This window comes from Rousettus aegyptiacus, unplaced genomic scaffold, assembly GCF_014176215.1.
Source record: "Rousettus aegyptiacus isolate mRouAeg1 unplaced genomic scaffold, mRouAeg1.p scaffold_m13_p_12, whole genome shotgun sequence".
NCBI lineage: Eukaryota > Metazoa > Chordata > Mammalia > Chiroptera > Pteropodidae > Rousettus > Rousettus aegyptiacus.
The window spans coordinates 72,819,194-72,835,816 of NW_023416287.1; the positions used below are offsets into that span (position 1 = coordinate 72,819,194).

Below are 16,623 nucleotides of genomic sequence, written 5' to 3' on the forward strand. Positions count from 1 at the left end.
AAAATATGACCTAGTTAGCATATATAATATTTCTCTATTTTTAAATTGACCTACGAATTTTACTCAAATTATTCTTTTGTCATTTATTTTACCTTATTTTATACCTATGTATCTAATTTCTCCACTAAATCATAAGTCTGAAAGCAGTGACATGTCTCACTTTATCCCTCATAATGTGTAGCAGATTTTTGGCATATAGATTTCACAGCTTTGTTTGTTTTGTGAAGGGATGTCGTGGGACACTGAATCAAATTGATCTATGACAGGAAGTATCTCTCTACTTAAAGCATAAGAGGACTGACTGAATACTTTAATCATGTGGATCAGGAGTTCTTATGAAAAGTACTTGAAAATCCAATATTTTAACTGTTTTGATCCAAGGGAAAATTATTTCCATGATAAAAAATTTAAAGATATTTTCTAGTGAGGCACAGATATTTAAAAACCCTAAATTAAAAAAAAATAAACTGAATGGGAAGGCAGTGGACCCTGGTGAGCTGTATTCTACAGCAAAACTGTCTAGGAGAAACAGTTGGCCTGCATCCTCAGTCGTTTTTCCATTTAATGAATATTTCAGTTGTTTTATGCATATAATATTGCATTAGTGAATGCTTGTTTAATGGACTGAAGCTAATGAAAATCGAAGCCATGAACATGTCAACTCTGATTCTTTAGTTCTTACATCACCTGAGTTTTTTCCACCTCCTTACAATAGATTTTTTCCAGAGGTCTGTAAAATTGTGGAATGGATAAAAGATAGAAGGATATGCAGAAGCAGAAGGGTGAACCACTGAGTTCTAGTCCTCCCATTGAGATTCCTGGATACCCATCCACATCAGCTTAGAACTGAAATGCCAAACTCACTTTGATCATAACATGACCTTATTATTTTTTATTTTACTCACTGTAACATGACCTTATTATTTTTTATTTTACTCACTGATAAAACTTAAAAATTAGTCTTCCAAACAAACATAAGTAGTTTTTAAGGAAGCATTGAGAATGTAAGAGATTCTAGAAATCTGGAGAGAGATGATTGGTTGACATCCCATGAATTACAGCTTTATAAAATCAAAGGGATTGCTCAAAAGTAGCTAAGAGCAGTGATTGTTGGAAGCCAGCATAGATTTACTGAAAGCATATCTTATCAGATTCCTTTAATTTTCCACTTTGATGAGCTTATTAGATTTATATATATACATGTCCTGAAAATGAGCCATTTAAAAAATTTTAAGTGTGCAATTTAATAACTTCTGTTTAAAAGTTCTAGATAGTCTATACACTTGTAGATTAATAACTGAATAACTAAGCTTAAAGAGTATTTATTACTACATTGCAGTCAACCTCAAGGATAGTCCTTGACACTATGACAGCAACATTTTTTATCATAATCTGTATGACAATAAAGAAGATATATATTCAGAAAATCAGCGAGTGTTCTGATTTGGAAAAAGAGGGTGACTATATTAGATGACAAAATACGAATCTCAAAAGATCATGGCAAGCCTGAGCAATGAACTGAATCTAATAGCATGAACTTTAACAGGGATAAATGTGGGGGCAGCCAATGAGTTTGAAAGATCAACTCTCCAAGTTAAAGTGAGACGGAGATATCTAAAGAGATATTCATGTTAATAAACAGCAAGCTCGATTTTAATTCACCTTGCAGTGTGGCTGGCTACGAAAGACGCTAATCTAAATTTAGCTTATATTAAAGTGTGACAGCAACTACAACAAGAGGTGTGAAAGGAGCATGCATCTCTGCATAGGAGTATTTCATTTATTTGTCGGTGCTGTGCTTTACAGACAAAATGTTGTGGAGAATGACCAAGATGTTAGAAAGAATAAAAACCATGCCATATGAGAAACAAAGGAATTAGGGAGGCTTCTCTTAAGAAGACGAGAGTCTGAGGGACATGTGGGAGCAGCTTTAAAATATTTAAATAAATTTTGTGTGAAAAACCGGCAATAGAGAAGTTTAAATGGTGAGAAACAAGGCAGTAGGTTGTAGGCCTGTAACCAAAAAGAGAATATCTTTGTTTAAATTCAAAAATAGCATCTAGTTAAGTTTAAATAAATTCTGTTAAATATGTATTTTAACAAATAAAGAGAAATATTCAGAAGGAAGGAATCCTCGATTTTGTCTTCCACCTGAAAGAGAATATGGACTTAGAAAAGGATGTGTTAGAGAGCCATTATTGACCTTTCAAATAACAGTCTCTAGTAGTAAGACAAAAATCAAATTAAAACGAGATGGCAATAATGTTGTCGATTTTTAAATTTTTATTAAATTTATTGGGGTGATATTGGTTAATACAATTATGTTTCAAGTATACAACTCTGAAACACATCATATGTATATTGCATTGTGTGTTCACCACTCAAAGTCAAATCTCTTTTTATCATCATATATTTGATCCCTTTTACTCTTTTCTATGTTCTTCCCTTCCCCTGTTCCCTCTAGTAACTACTATACTGTTGTCTGTGTCTGTGAACTTTTGTTTATCTTGTTTGTGTGTGTTTTGCTTTCAGTTTCAGATCTCACATGTGAGTGAAATCATATGGTTCTTGACCATTTTCATCTGACTTATTTTGCTTAGCATGATATTAAGATCCACCAAGCCTGTTGCAAATGGCAGGATTTCATCTTTTCTTATAGTTGAGTAGTATTCCACTGTATTTATGTACCACATCTTTCTTATCCAATCATCTATCAAAGGATAGATATCATTGTTTCTATGTCTTGGCCACCACAAATAATGCTGAAATAAACATATGGATATATCTTTATAAATAAATATTTTCAAAAATTTCAGGTAGATGCCCAGAAGAGGGATTGCTGGGTCATGTGATAATTCTATTTTTAAATTTTCAAGGAACCTCCATGCTGCTTTTTATAGTGGCTGTACTAATTTATATTTGTACCAACAGTGTATGAAAGTTCTTTTTCCCCCACAATCTCTCCAACACTTGTTCTTATCTGTATTGTTGATAGTAGCCATTCTAACATATGTAAGGTGATATCTCATTGTGATTTTAATTTGCATTTTCTTAATAGCTAGTGAAGTTGAACATCTTTTCACACACATGTTAGCCATTTGTATGTCTTCATCAGAGAAGTGTCTGTTCAGGTCCTATGTCCATTTTCCAATTGGATTTTGTTGTTGTTGAATTGTATGAGTTTTTTAAATATTTTGGATGTTAACCTCTTTTCAGAGGTGTTGTTTGAAAATATCTTCTCTCATTTGGTTGGTTGCCTTTTTTTGTTGTTGATGGTTTCTTTTGCATTGCAGAAGCTTTATAGTTGGTATAATCTTATTTTTGCTTTTAATACCCTTGCCTTTGAGATCAGATTAATAAAATCTTCTCTAAGACCAAGATCCTTAAGTTTAGTACCTATGTTTTCATTTATGTATTTTATTGCTTCAGATTTTATATTTAGGTCTTTGATCCATTTCTAGTTAATTTTTGTGTATGGTGACATGTAGCAGTCTAGTTTCATTTTTTTTGCATGTGGCTTTACAATTTTCTCAACACTATTTATTAAAGAGGTTTTCTTTTCTCTACTGTATGTTTTTTGGTTCCTTTGTTGAAAATTATTTGTCCATATATATATGGATTTAATTTTGGGCTCTTAATTCTGTTCCATTGGTCTGTGTGTTTGTTTTTCTGTCGATATCATGCTGTTTTGATTATGATTTTGACTCCTCAATTAAGATGCCTTGAGAATGAGCATAAGTGGCAAACAGACAAACATTGGGAAACTGGAACTAATTTTCTTGATTAGCCATAGTAAAATGGCAATGATTTTCAAAGCTTCCTGGGTGTTACATTTTAGAATGCTTTTCTGCTCCTATCCACCTGGACCCAATTCACCAACTGATCACCCTCTAGTTGCTGAGGAAGCTCATCATACTAGACCAAACCTGGCAAGCCATCTGTAGCTTACACTTCAAGTAGGGGATGATACAGGTGGTTTGGGGCAGAAATATGTTTAAAATGAGAAGCTGGGACTTAACTCGAAGACTTATTTAAGAGAAAATATTCCTGTTTGAAAAAAAAAAGTGGTATTCAGGGACATAGTATAGGCTAAATGAAGATTATGGGGGATCTGCAACCCTCTCAATCTACTCACTTCTTGATACCCAAACTGACCCTATCCCCTACACAAAACTTGCTTTAACATGAAGTCATCTAGGAAAGGATGTAACAATTTCCCCTAAGCTGTGGGTGATGGGCAGTGACTTAACAGTTTACCACTACCACATGCATTATTATTTTATTACAATTTATATAAACACAATGCTTTCAAACACTGAATCTAATGATAGAATTTTATGCAATGATTTTGAGAGATTTTGTAGAGAGATTTTAGTATAGAGAATCTTTTCTCAATCTTCGACAAATTATGCAATTTTCTGCTTATTAAAAATCCTGAGAATCAGACTGGTGGGATAAATATGTTCCTTCCAAGAAAAGCAAAGTGAATTTTTATTTTGTAAGAAAATAGAATTTAAAATCGAAAACAGTCTCAATGTTGAAAGAAGAAAGTTCTCTAAATTTCTATGAAGACATAAAGTTTTCTCAAACAAGTAACGTTGTTATGTTTCCAGCTGTGTATTTTAATCCTCATCTAAAAAAAAAGTTTTCCTCTGAGATAAAATTTATAAACTTTAACTGATTTAGAAATTATTTTTTAGTGTGAATCACCTATATCTCAGTGTTCTTAAGTGTGGGCATCCTGACACTCCATGTTGTGCTCAAATCAACTTACTGATGCTGCCAAAAATATTTAACTAATACTTTGAAAACCATGTGTGAGTAAATGAATAAAGTGAGTTTTCTGGTGTCTTTGAAGAATAAGTGAGTGAATGAATGAATGAAAGAATGAATGAATGAATGAATAAATAACTAAATAAAGTTGATAAGTAAATGTTGCTGCTCATTGAGAAACTAACACTTTACTATAGTCCATTTCTTTCTGTCAACCCATACTATTACAAAGTTTGCCTTATGGTGCATTAAAGTGGATTTTTCTTTTATAATTAATTTATTGTGAGAAGCAAATTAAGCACATAACTCTTTGCTCCTTAGGTATAACTTTAGTTCAAAATAATTCAGATGAAATGGACTACATGGAACTATCTCTAGGCATTGTCGTAAAGTTGTAAAATTATTTAAAAATTTCTCACATGTATTTTGGCACTCTTCTCCCTTCTGTGCCTTTATCCACCCAAGAACACTAGGATAGCATCCCTGACTCATTTCTGTCACTCCGTCAACACACACACACACACACACACACACACACACACACACACACCGTCCCAATCTCAATAGTGATCCAAACTCTGAAATTTTTTCAGCTTGAAGTTTTAGCTTTATCCTCCTTAATTGCAACTTTGAAGAATAACTAATAATAACTAAATCGAGATTGGTATTTATTTCCTTATAATTAATCATGAGAACCCATTAGGCACAAATATTTATAATTTAAGAAGTAAAAGGAAGAAAACTTCAGGTGTTGCAGAAATCATGTCTGTGTCCTCAAAATCCTATTTGAGTAGTCTCCTGTGTGTCAGGCCCAGTACATACAATGGGGCTTGGAGAATGAAGGAGGTTTTCACTAGAAGAAGCCAAGGAAAATAATAGTTTTCTCTTGTGGATTGCTTCTAATTGTTTTTATTATTTGACCACTGATTTTTAGACCACTCTCACCACATCGTTGCTTTGTTCCTTTCTATGCTGTTAGCGTGGTACTGTACAGTGACACCTGTTCTTTTCCCCGGAATCATTAAGGAATCTCATTCAAGTGCAAACTTATGTATAAGTAGGACAGACAACAGTTGAGGGCATCAAGAAAACAGGTGTTCTTCCCAATTTACCATCCATTCTCCTTTAATTCTATTTTTTAAAAATAAAGCATTTCATTCTGCATTCAGAAATTAAACATAAGTTACTTAAAATACATGGAATTTCCATGAGGCAGTTACTATCCTAATTTTACAATAACAAAACACTGACCGAAAGTTTCAGGGCCTGAATGGAACAGGGCAGTGAAAGAGAGATTTAATATATCAAATTTCACCTTCTTCAAAATTGTGTGTTTCAAGGGGAAAATGAGGCCTATGCTGGTTTTATATTCCTGTGGGCATTGGGTACTAGTTGGCTTCATTCACACATTTTGACTAACATGACTGATCAAATTATATATTTTTTCTATTGCTAAGTAAAATAAGAAAAATGGCTGCTTTGTGTAAGAGTGTTACTCTTGAGAGAGAAAAACATTACAATGTAGAAGAAATTCCAACAGGTTTGGAACTTGGTTCTTGTGTATTCAGACACATATTCTAATAAGTTACTTTCGTCAATCATTAGTTATTTCTGATTTCATTATTTCCAGTGAACAGACAGCACCCCAATGCAATGAATGCATTTTCTTCTCTGACAGGATAGCTCAAAGACCAGAAATAGAAATCCTTTGTTCCCTTGTCAGTAAGGGATAAAACACCATCTCGAAGTTCTGAAAAACAATATTTATGCCTTCAAATCTGTGTACTGTGCTTTAAGAAGAAAGTCAAGTTAGTTGTTTACTAATCACAGGTTAAAGCACTGTTACAAGGGAAGAATATAAGATTCTTATGAACAAGTATGAACCATGGAGGAAAACAGCATTATCCTAAATTTAGATTTCACCACATTTCAAAGTACCTGTGCTTGCCAGTGAATAAGTGTATAGGCAACTAGACATAAGGACAAATATTAATCAATGCAAAATAGAAAGGTAACACCTTAGGGTACGATGCCAAACATTCATTGTGCCTCTTCACATAGCCTACAATGTGGCCAGATCAAATCTCACTTGGTTACCTGGCTTCCAAATCTTTACTGCAAGGGACACAGATTTCCTTATAAAAATCTTTTAGAGATAGACATAACCTCATGGGGGAACTGGGCAAGGTGACAGACACATTGCAGATTCCCCATCCAAGTCTCCCCTCTCTGCAGCCCCCATGTGCAAATTCACCCTTGCAGATTCCTTCCTCACTTTGAGCAAGAAATGAAGGTATATATTAGAAGAAAAAAAGTGATCTCATGGAAAGAAAGGTCTCAAACAGAACTTAGAATCAAAAACTGAAAAGGCACCGGGAACCTAAGCCACTTCTCTCTGTTCACCTGCTATCTGAATACCGGTTTTTATTAGCCGTACACACAAAAAAAGAATGCCCCATCCCTTGTCTGTCATGAAGGTACATCTATTCATTTGAGTAGATGTGAGAGTTGGAATCTGCTGTCCAAATACAACAATGCCAAGGACAGACCATGGAATATCTTTGTTCTAGTTTCTAATAGGAGTATACCTATAGGGATAGTTGGCATATGGAGAGAATAATTTTTTTTTAATTTATTTATTTAAATTAGTTTCAAGTATACAGTACTTTGGTTAGACATCTATATAGTTCATAAAACGATCCCCCCAGTCGCTCCTTCCCTCCCATGGCCCTCCACTTATTTATCATATTAATGTTAACTGCAATCCCTCTGCTATGCTCCCCATCCCCTGTGACCAACTATCAACTACTAATTTGTACTTCTTTAACCTTTCACCCCATTTGGAGAGGATAATTTTTTTAAGACTTCTGTCTTATTACATACCAAATTAGTTTCAGTAGTAATCATGAAATGAAATAAATACTAATAATGGCTAGAAAAATTTGCAGCCAGTGAAAAAAAAATTTATTGGTCTTTGTAGATATAATCATGCCAATGAAAGTTAATATGAAGCAAATATAATATTTACATATAAATATTATATACAAAATAAACATCGTAGTTCACAAAAGGGAAAAAAGTGATAAATCAGCACTTTTAAACTACATTAGTATAGTTTGAGTGATAAAACATTTATACCTACAAATCCTTCTGCCTCAATGAAGAACAAGAATATTAGTTTCTGTTTTTGATTCTTAACTTCTGCAAATGTGTCATGAAATTGTAAAAATTTCTCTTTCCTTTGTTATGTTCAACATAACAAAATAGCCAGATTTATTAATCTGTCTTCGTCTATAGTTGAGGAAATCACTTTTTTATTAATTCCAATTTGTAAAATTTATTTTACATGAAACAACAGATAAATGAATAGCTGAAAAAATTCTCAAACTTGTACAAACATTTGGCAGAACTTCACAAAAATCTATTTCGCAATAAATTTCTGAAATTGCAAGTTTATTGAATCAAATTTTAAGGTTGTTCTGAGTAACTTTTACATGTCTCTGCAAGGAAATGGTTTAAACAAATAACATCTCCAAGTGGTCACTTTGACAAAATTAAGGTAACTCCTGTTTCATCATGTTTACAGCCATTACTATTGAACCAACTTATTAAAATGAAGGGCTATATAGCACTTAGGGTCATAGTCATCAAACTATATGTAAAGAGAGTTTGAATAATTCTGAACTCTTAAAAATTTATTTAGTAACAAATACATGTAGCTGAATCTACTTGTTTTGAGGGCTATTATTTAAGGGAGAATTTTTAAAAACTAAATTCCACTTAAAGTACAATGTTAATAAAGATAAGTACCAAATGTACTAAATCAAACAGTAACCACAGTTACTGCTGATGTATATGATAGTTCAGGCTGTGGTGAGGAACAAAATTTCCTCTGTACTTCTAGGTTCTTTTGACTGGTCTAAAAATCAACATGAGACACATTAACAAAGAAAATAACCAATTTTAATTATATATGTGAGCATGGTAACCTCATATACATGAGAGAGTTAGAGACCTCACATACATGAGAAGTTCAGAGGCAAGAAGGAACAATGAGCTATATATGATGTTCTGAGGTAAGGCACCTTGGAGCTTGAGAAGGGAGAAGGGTCATTTACAGGATAATAAGAAGAGCAGGTGCCCAGTAATTAGTAGTTTACTCTACCCTATAAGATAGGTCATAAAAAATTATTTTTCGGTGTTAACTTTTATAATGGGCAAGGCCCCAAATTTAAATTATTTAAGGGGAAGGTAAAAGTTTCTCATGAGCCTGCAGGGTCTCCCTTGACTACTGCTCAAAATAATACATATGCCAAGGTATTACATCTTGGGGAGCCTTGTTCTGAACTTCTTTAAGATCATAGCAAAACAAATGCTCTAGAGAGATGAAGAGCATATTGCACCTAAGACTGTTAAAATTGCTGGCTTATGGTAATAATTTTTTAAAAAGTAAAATAACTTTAGTTACTTTTATCACATTTTATTTCTAAAGGCAATATACCCCTATTGTTTATTTGTACCTGTTCCTATGATTTATCTGTGTAGAAGTGTATGTATTTTTATTTAAACTTACAAAGAATCTGTTTATAATTTGGGTGCTCCTTTTTATTGTTTCTATGTTTTTAATTTCATTAAATCCCACATATACTTAGAATTACATTTTTCTTAACCCATTTAATTATACTTTGTTATTTTCCCAGCTTCTTGAGGTCAATGCACACCTTTTTTAAAGGTATGTATTTACCTTTAATTAACTTTAGCTGCTTCCCAAAAGATTTTATTCAGTACTTTCATTTTTATTCATTTATAAATATTTGGTAATTTTCATTTTAATATCCTCTAAACCATAAGTTAGTAACGTTTTTCTAAGTTTGCAAAAATTTGTGTTTGGGAGAAAAAACTTAATTGTTGATTTCAAATTTAATTAATTTACAGTCAGACAATATGGTATACATGTTATCAATTATTTGAAATAGCTTGACGTTTCCTTTGAAATCTATTATGTAAACTGTTTATGTGACTTGGCCATATGTACAAATATATTGATTAAGGTTGTTAACTCTGGTAATCAAGTCTTCTATTTTCTTATTGAATTGTTTATAAGTACAACTCTCAGTTTACAATAGAAATGGGTTTAAAAATCTCTATATTTGAATGTGGATTTACTGAATTATTGTAAAATAACCCTAACGGTTTTGCTTTATGCATCTGAAGGCTGTGTTGTCAGTTTACAACATTTTCTTTGTGGATTTTCTCTTTTGTTATTATGTAATGTGATTTATTCACTTTTAAAAATTCTACTTTAAGTTCTCTTTTGTATGTTATTAAAATTTTTGCGTCTACATTTTTAGGCCAATGTTTCACAGGTTAGCTCTCTTATCCCTTAATTTCAAGCATTTTTATGTAGTTTTGTTTCAGGCTTGACCTTTATTCACTATTTGGCAGAATTCTTATCATTTGGGAGAACTAAATTAACTTCTTCATATTCATTGTTATTACTGATGTATTTTAATTTTTTTGTACTATTATATGATGTGCTAAAATAATGTGCTATTATATGATGTACTAAAATAACTATGAATTGTTTTCCTTTGCTTTGACTTGTTTCGTTATATTATTATTTTTGTAATTTAAACAATGAACATTTATTTCTCACAATTCTGTAGACTAGAAAGTCCCATATCAAGGTATCAGCTTTTTGGTTCACAGATGGCTATCTTCTTACTGGGTCCTCACTTGACTGAAGGTATGAGAGAGTTCTCTGTTTTTATTTATTTATTTATTTATTTATTTATTTATTTATTTATTTATTTATTTTATTACTTTCCTATATCTCGATTAAGTTTTCATTGTATTCCACTCTTTTCTTTGAATTCTCTTGTGGCTTAGGTAGAATAGATTATATTTCTAGTTAGGAAATTTCCTTAATTATTTAGCACAAAAAATTTAACGTTTTTTTTAATAATATACTTCTAAAAATTTAAATTCCTCCATTTGAACAGAAGAAAGTTAAGCTAATTTCATCTACCCATTAAAAGCCTCTCTCCTTATTTTTTTATTGCTATCCGTTTTTTAGTTTTAAATTTCTAATACATGATTAATTATAATATTTTACAATTATAGTTAAATGAGCCTACATAATTGATTTGCTAATTCTTTGCTTTTGCTCTTTCCTATATCTCATAGCATTCCAAATGTATTTTTTTTCTTACTAAAGTGAATACTCCAGTAAGTATTTTTGCTGAAGATATGAGAATGGTAAGCTCTGTTTTCCCAACACATCTGATTATGTCTTTATTTTCCTCATTCTCAACTCTGCACTGTTTAAAGAACATCCTTCCAGGTTATCTGATTCTAATTCTATGGGTAAATTTAATCATTTCATTGACATCAAATGAATTTACAACTCTGCAAACTGAATATAACTGATAGCAATGCAAAATAACTCTTGTCTGTAGTCATGCAAACTTTGTTCAGTAGAGATCCAATTGACTTCCATTCCCCTGCTAGAAGATAATTATGCTTCCATTTGAAGTCTGTTCGATATTCATGATCTATAAATGTGTCTGCTCTTTGTATCCTCCTTTGAACTGCTTATAACATCTTATCAATTACCTGATTAATGAATTAAATACAATCTTTAACGTGGTTATTTTGTATCTCTATGAAAGTTATGATTTTACCTTTACTTTGAAAATTAACCTTTAACACAGATGTTAAATTTTGGCAGGCATAATGTTTGGACATGTTAAGTTTTAAATGTCTATTAGACCAGAGGTCCCCAACCCCTGGGTTGCAGAACTGTACTAGTCCATGCCCTGTTAGGAACTGGGCGGCATAGCAGGAGGTGATTGGTGGGCAAGTGAGGGAAGCTTCATCTGTATTTGCAGTTGCTCGCCAGCATTGGCATTACTGCCTCAGCTCCACCTCAGATCATCAGGCATTAGATTCCCTGGTGCCAAAAAGTTTGGGGACTGCTATATTAAACAACCAAGAGGAGATGCTGAGTCGGCAGTTGGATTTGTAAGTCTTGTTTGAAAGAAAGGTCTGCCTGTAGCCATGTATTTGGGAACAGTAGCATCTAGATGATTTCAAATTTATATGGATATGCTCACCAAAGGAATGAATGTAAATGAATACGAGAACTAAGGACTGAACTCTGGGTTACCATTGCTGTGGTAATAAAGCAGTATTTTAAATATATTTTAATCTAAATTATTTCAGAGTATCAACTCAGATATGTTTACTCTCTTATTAGTTCATATTTAAAATTGTGTAGTATATGCAGCCATAGAAGACAGTAAATATTTGTTGAGTGCATCTATTCATTCATTTTATTATTCTATTGATATTTATTGAATTTAATATCATCTGTCTCCGTTCCAAGTCTAACCAAGTCAACCCAAGAATTTATAATTAGTTAGAATTGTTGACACATAATTGGGTTTACTTGCTTCTATGCTCTACTCTAATATTTTGCAGATGATTGTATGGTCCCATAATAAAAGTTTGACTCTTCGAAGACTGTTTCATATTACATTATCTTCTGGCATGTGATTTTCTCAGATACTCTGTATCAGGCTAATTCAATTCTATATCAATAAGTTATTATCCCAAGTGCTATCTTACTTGATACTTGTAAATATAGACTATTTATAGTCTATCGAGCTGGCTTTTTATACACTTGCCTAAGCCTTCTTGACCCAGGTTTCCTAGATTCACCCATTTTGTAGAGGGAAAAAAAATGATAGATGTCTTACACTCTTATTTCTAGATTGACAATAAGGAGGAAAATAAAACGGTCAAATTAATTTGTGACTATAACTTTCTAAAATGGTAAAGAAAGTAATTTACCTAGATTATTTAATTCAATAAGGCTCTAGGCAAACGCCAATGCCCAAAGGTGCCAGTCTCAGGGACTTTTCCCTGAAATAACTATATTAGTTTCAAAGTATACAGTTTTTTAAGAGGCTCCACTAAAAAGGGCCATTCCATAGATATTTATTACATAAATTTGCAAGAATCATATCATCAGTTCATACATAAGCATCATTCGTGCACACTTGATAAAAATCTAAAAGAATTAAAATTCAGGAATACTTTTGGTTATATAATAAGAAGCCAATGAACTCCCAGTCAGGAGCTTATAGAAGTATTCACAAAGGTCTCCTATTTGAAGAATATATCCAAATTACTGGGTGAGGGTAGATGTGATATTCATATGAAAGAAATATTTTAGGAATAGAAATACATGTTTAAAAACAATGATTAATCATTTATAACAGCAAGAAAAGGGGGCTGTTGAAAACTATGATTATACACATGAAGTTCAAGAAATAGAGAATTCTCATGTCAAATTAAGTAATATTTACAGTGAGTTTGTGCTGTTTCATGTTGATGAAATAAACTTTTTTAAAGCAAAAACCTGATTTTTAAATTATTAATTTCTATTTCACATAGCTCTTTGTGAATCCTACAATATGTAAATTTTCAGCTGCACTTCAGTACCAGATTTAATCACATCAGTTGTCCTTTAGGGTGCATTTCAAGACTCAACTTGCTTCTCATCCTTAACAGACATAGCCAAGTTATGCAATCTATTAAGAGAAAGGGGCAAATTTGGAGACTTCTCCACTTGTTGCTTAAGGTCTTGGAGGCTTTGCTTATGCTCTTCCTGTAATGCACTTTCTTAAGTTTTTTATTTAGCTGGTACTCTTCTTGATTCTTAATTCTTACTACTTTAATTTGAGCCAATCACTCCACCTTCCTTCTAGGAGCAGTTTTTTCAACATGACTTGGACCTTCGTCTTTGTTTCTCCCCAGAGTGTGAACTGTAAACTCCCTGTAAACATTTGCCATTCATTTTGGCCATTAGGCATCTGATATCCTTCTCTGTTTGGGAATTCCCTACCTTTTGAGGCTTAGTGTAGGAAAACATCCTCCTTTTTAAAGGCTATAAATACTGAATTATCTGCTTTCCCAGTTCCTTCACATCTGTGGTCTAAGCATGTGAACTGGATCCCACCAAACAGACACACAAGCAAAACTTTGACTCAAGAGTTCAAGACGCAGGAGCTCTTTTTTATTTAGATTTTAGTTTATAGATTTTTATCAAGACTTTGACTGTGATGCTCAAGACCAACTCAAGACTCAAGAGAGACCTGATGGGAGCCCTCTCTATCTCTGAAGGTAACAGAGTCAGAGACTTAAAGATGGAATTCCTAGCCCATAAAAGACAGAGAGGGACACACTTCGGCTTCTAGTTGTCATTCTGGCAGTTATAATTGAACCTGTTCTCCAGCCTTCCTAACAACTCTCTGAGCTATCTTAAACAAATATCTAACAGACTCCTTTTCATCATCATCAGCTGAATCTGCTGACCTTCCAGAGGCAACAATTGTTTGTTTCTCCTCCCTCAGAGTCTCTATCAAGTCTAGTAACCTAACTAAGATTAATTACTCAATAAATGTTTGGCATTCTAAACGACCTCCATGAGGCACCTGTATTTTAGGTGGTAGTAGACTTACACTACGTACTTGCTAGGCAGTGATACAGCAATGTTAGGAAGGAGGAGAGGGAAATGGAAGAGAGAAAGGGATAATGTACCAACTGACAATTTGCCTCTGATAGGGCCATCCATAAGGTCCTTAGTATCCAAATTGTTGTGCCGACGAATATCACATTCACTTTGACATATAGATATGTAAATTTTACTTCACGGACTTCATTAGTCTTTGGCTGGAAAATAAAAATGCCACACGCAACACTTGTTCTCTGGAAATTGAGCATAAAAGATTCTTCTGTCTTCATTAAGGTGTTAATGAGCTAGGTCAGATGTTTATAGATTTTCATCAAATTAATCAGACAAAGAACCCCATAGTCAACTTGACTTCCTTTTTCCAAAGTTCATTAAATTATAATCTTTGGCAATTAAATGGAGCATTGCTTATCTGTTGCTGGGATACCATTAACTTCTTCAGTCGAGAAGGTACTCATAATAGAGAGAGAGAAAAAAATAATGTTTGGCCATATGCCCATCTGGAAGGTATTCATTGTTATCAGAATATTAGCTTTCATAAGCTACTGGAGCATACTAGAACTAGAAGAAAAGACAGTATGAGGAATTTCTTTACAGTTGTGGCAAGAACTTAAATATTTAAGTTCAGATAGAAAATTAGTGGTAAAATCGAAGTTATTATAATGTATCATATTTTCATCAATTTTGTTCTTTCTAAAGTCTCCATTGTGGCTAGACAATCCCTATTGCCCTCAGCAAAATGTGTTTAATTTCTAACTCTACACCCTTGTGTGTAATTCTTCTTTTGTGAAAAAGCTATCTTCAGCATTCTCTCTCTCTCTCTCTTTCAATTAATCAAACCTATCAATAGAAAAGATCTTAGGTTGAGACTAAAGAGGAATTTGGGACCAAATTACTGGTGTTTAGGACACTGGGAGCCTGAGAACAAAATCATATATCCCCATATACAGTTTGACACTGAGGATTGAAAGTAACTGCACCCTCCCCTCTCCAGCATACTGACTACATGACCGAGATTTTACTATTCCCTTGTTTTCATTAGCATAGTAGTATTATTCCAGGGAACTCCTCCCCAAACAAATAACTTAACTGTTCATTACAGGAACTGTCTCAAAGATCCATTGACTTTTCAATAGGATTTTTCTCTTATTATTTTATAAATCCTAACATTCTACCTACCATAATCGTTACCTAATCCTAATCAAATTCTCATTTTGAAATACCTTCCATTCATAGGCATAGGGTAAAGATTCCCATATTTCATCCCTGAATTTAATTTTTGCTGTATACTTTTTCTTGTTAATCTTTTGTCAGATTAAAGAAATTTCCTTTTATTCCTAGTTTTCTACACAATTTTTATGCAAGTGTTAATTTTTATTTTTTTCTTTTTGCATCTATTCAGATAAGCAAATAATTTTTTGAGTTTTATTTTAATGTGACTAATTTCTTAGAATTTTTAAGCATATCTAACATTTGTTTTGCTCATATTTCATTAATAAAATTCAATGTAATAATAATAATTATTGCCTTCTTATGAATTAAATCTTATTAAATGTTCTGTATCTTAAGCAGTGTTCTTGAGGTTTACTTTTACTAATATTAGAAATTTCTCATATTAGAATATTAACTTTTCTTTGGTTTATGTTTACATGATATAACTTTTTCTTATTTTTTAATTTTCAAACTTGCTTTTTCTTCATATATAAGAATCATAAGCCATATGTGGTAGAAATTTATTTTTGTACCCAGTTTGACAAGATTTTTTTGTTGTTAGGCAAGGCAACCCTTGGTTGACATCACAGATTGCAAGGACCTTGTCAGTTTACAATCTCTTATTTTTATTTTTCATGCTTACAGCACCGAGTCTTCCTAGGTGGTCTCCCATCCAAGTTCTAACCAGGCCCAAGCCTACTTAGCTTCCAAGATCAGATGGGATTGGACTTATTCAGGGTAGTATGGCCGTAGACTGACGAGATTTTTTATCTATTTTTATGTTAAATACAATTACTGATATTTCTGAAATAGTTACTATTTTAACATGTTTCCATCCCCCTCGTTTATTTTGCTCTTTTTTCTTTTCTTGCCTTAATTTTTCATTCTTTCCCTTTCCCCCTAATGCCCTGTTAAATTATAACTTAAGAATTGTGTTGCTTTTTTTTCCATTAGTGGTTATCTTGGAGACTAAAACATGCATCATTGACTTATTATAGATTATTTTAAATTAACACTTTTATCACTTTCTAAGTAATATCCAACCTTTTTGTCTTTTATGTCCATTTATCTTTATTTTTTACTGTTGCTGTATTTGTAAA

The 16,623-nt window shown here is 32.7% G+C and overlaps 1 pseudogene; it reads right to left on the reverse strand.

Moving 5' to 3' along the window:
• Positions 1 to 16,159: 16,159 nt before the first annotated feature.
• LOC118610423 lies at positions 16,160 to 16,278 on the reverse strand (annotated as a pseudogene).
• Positions 16,279 to 16,623: the final 345 nt, after the last annotated feature.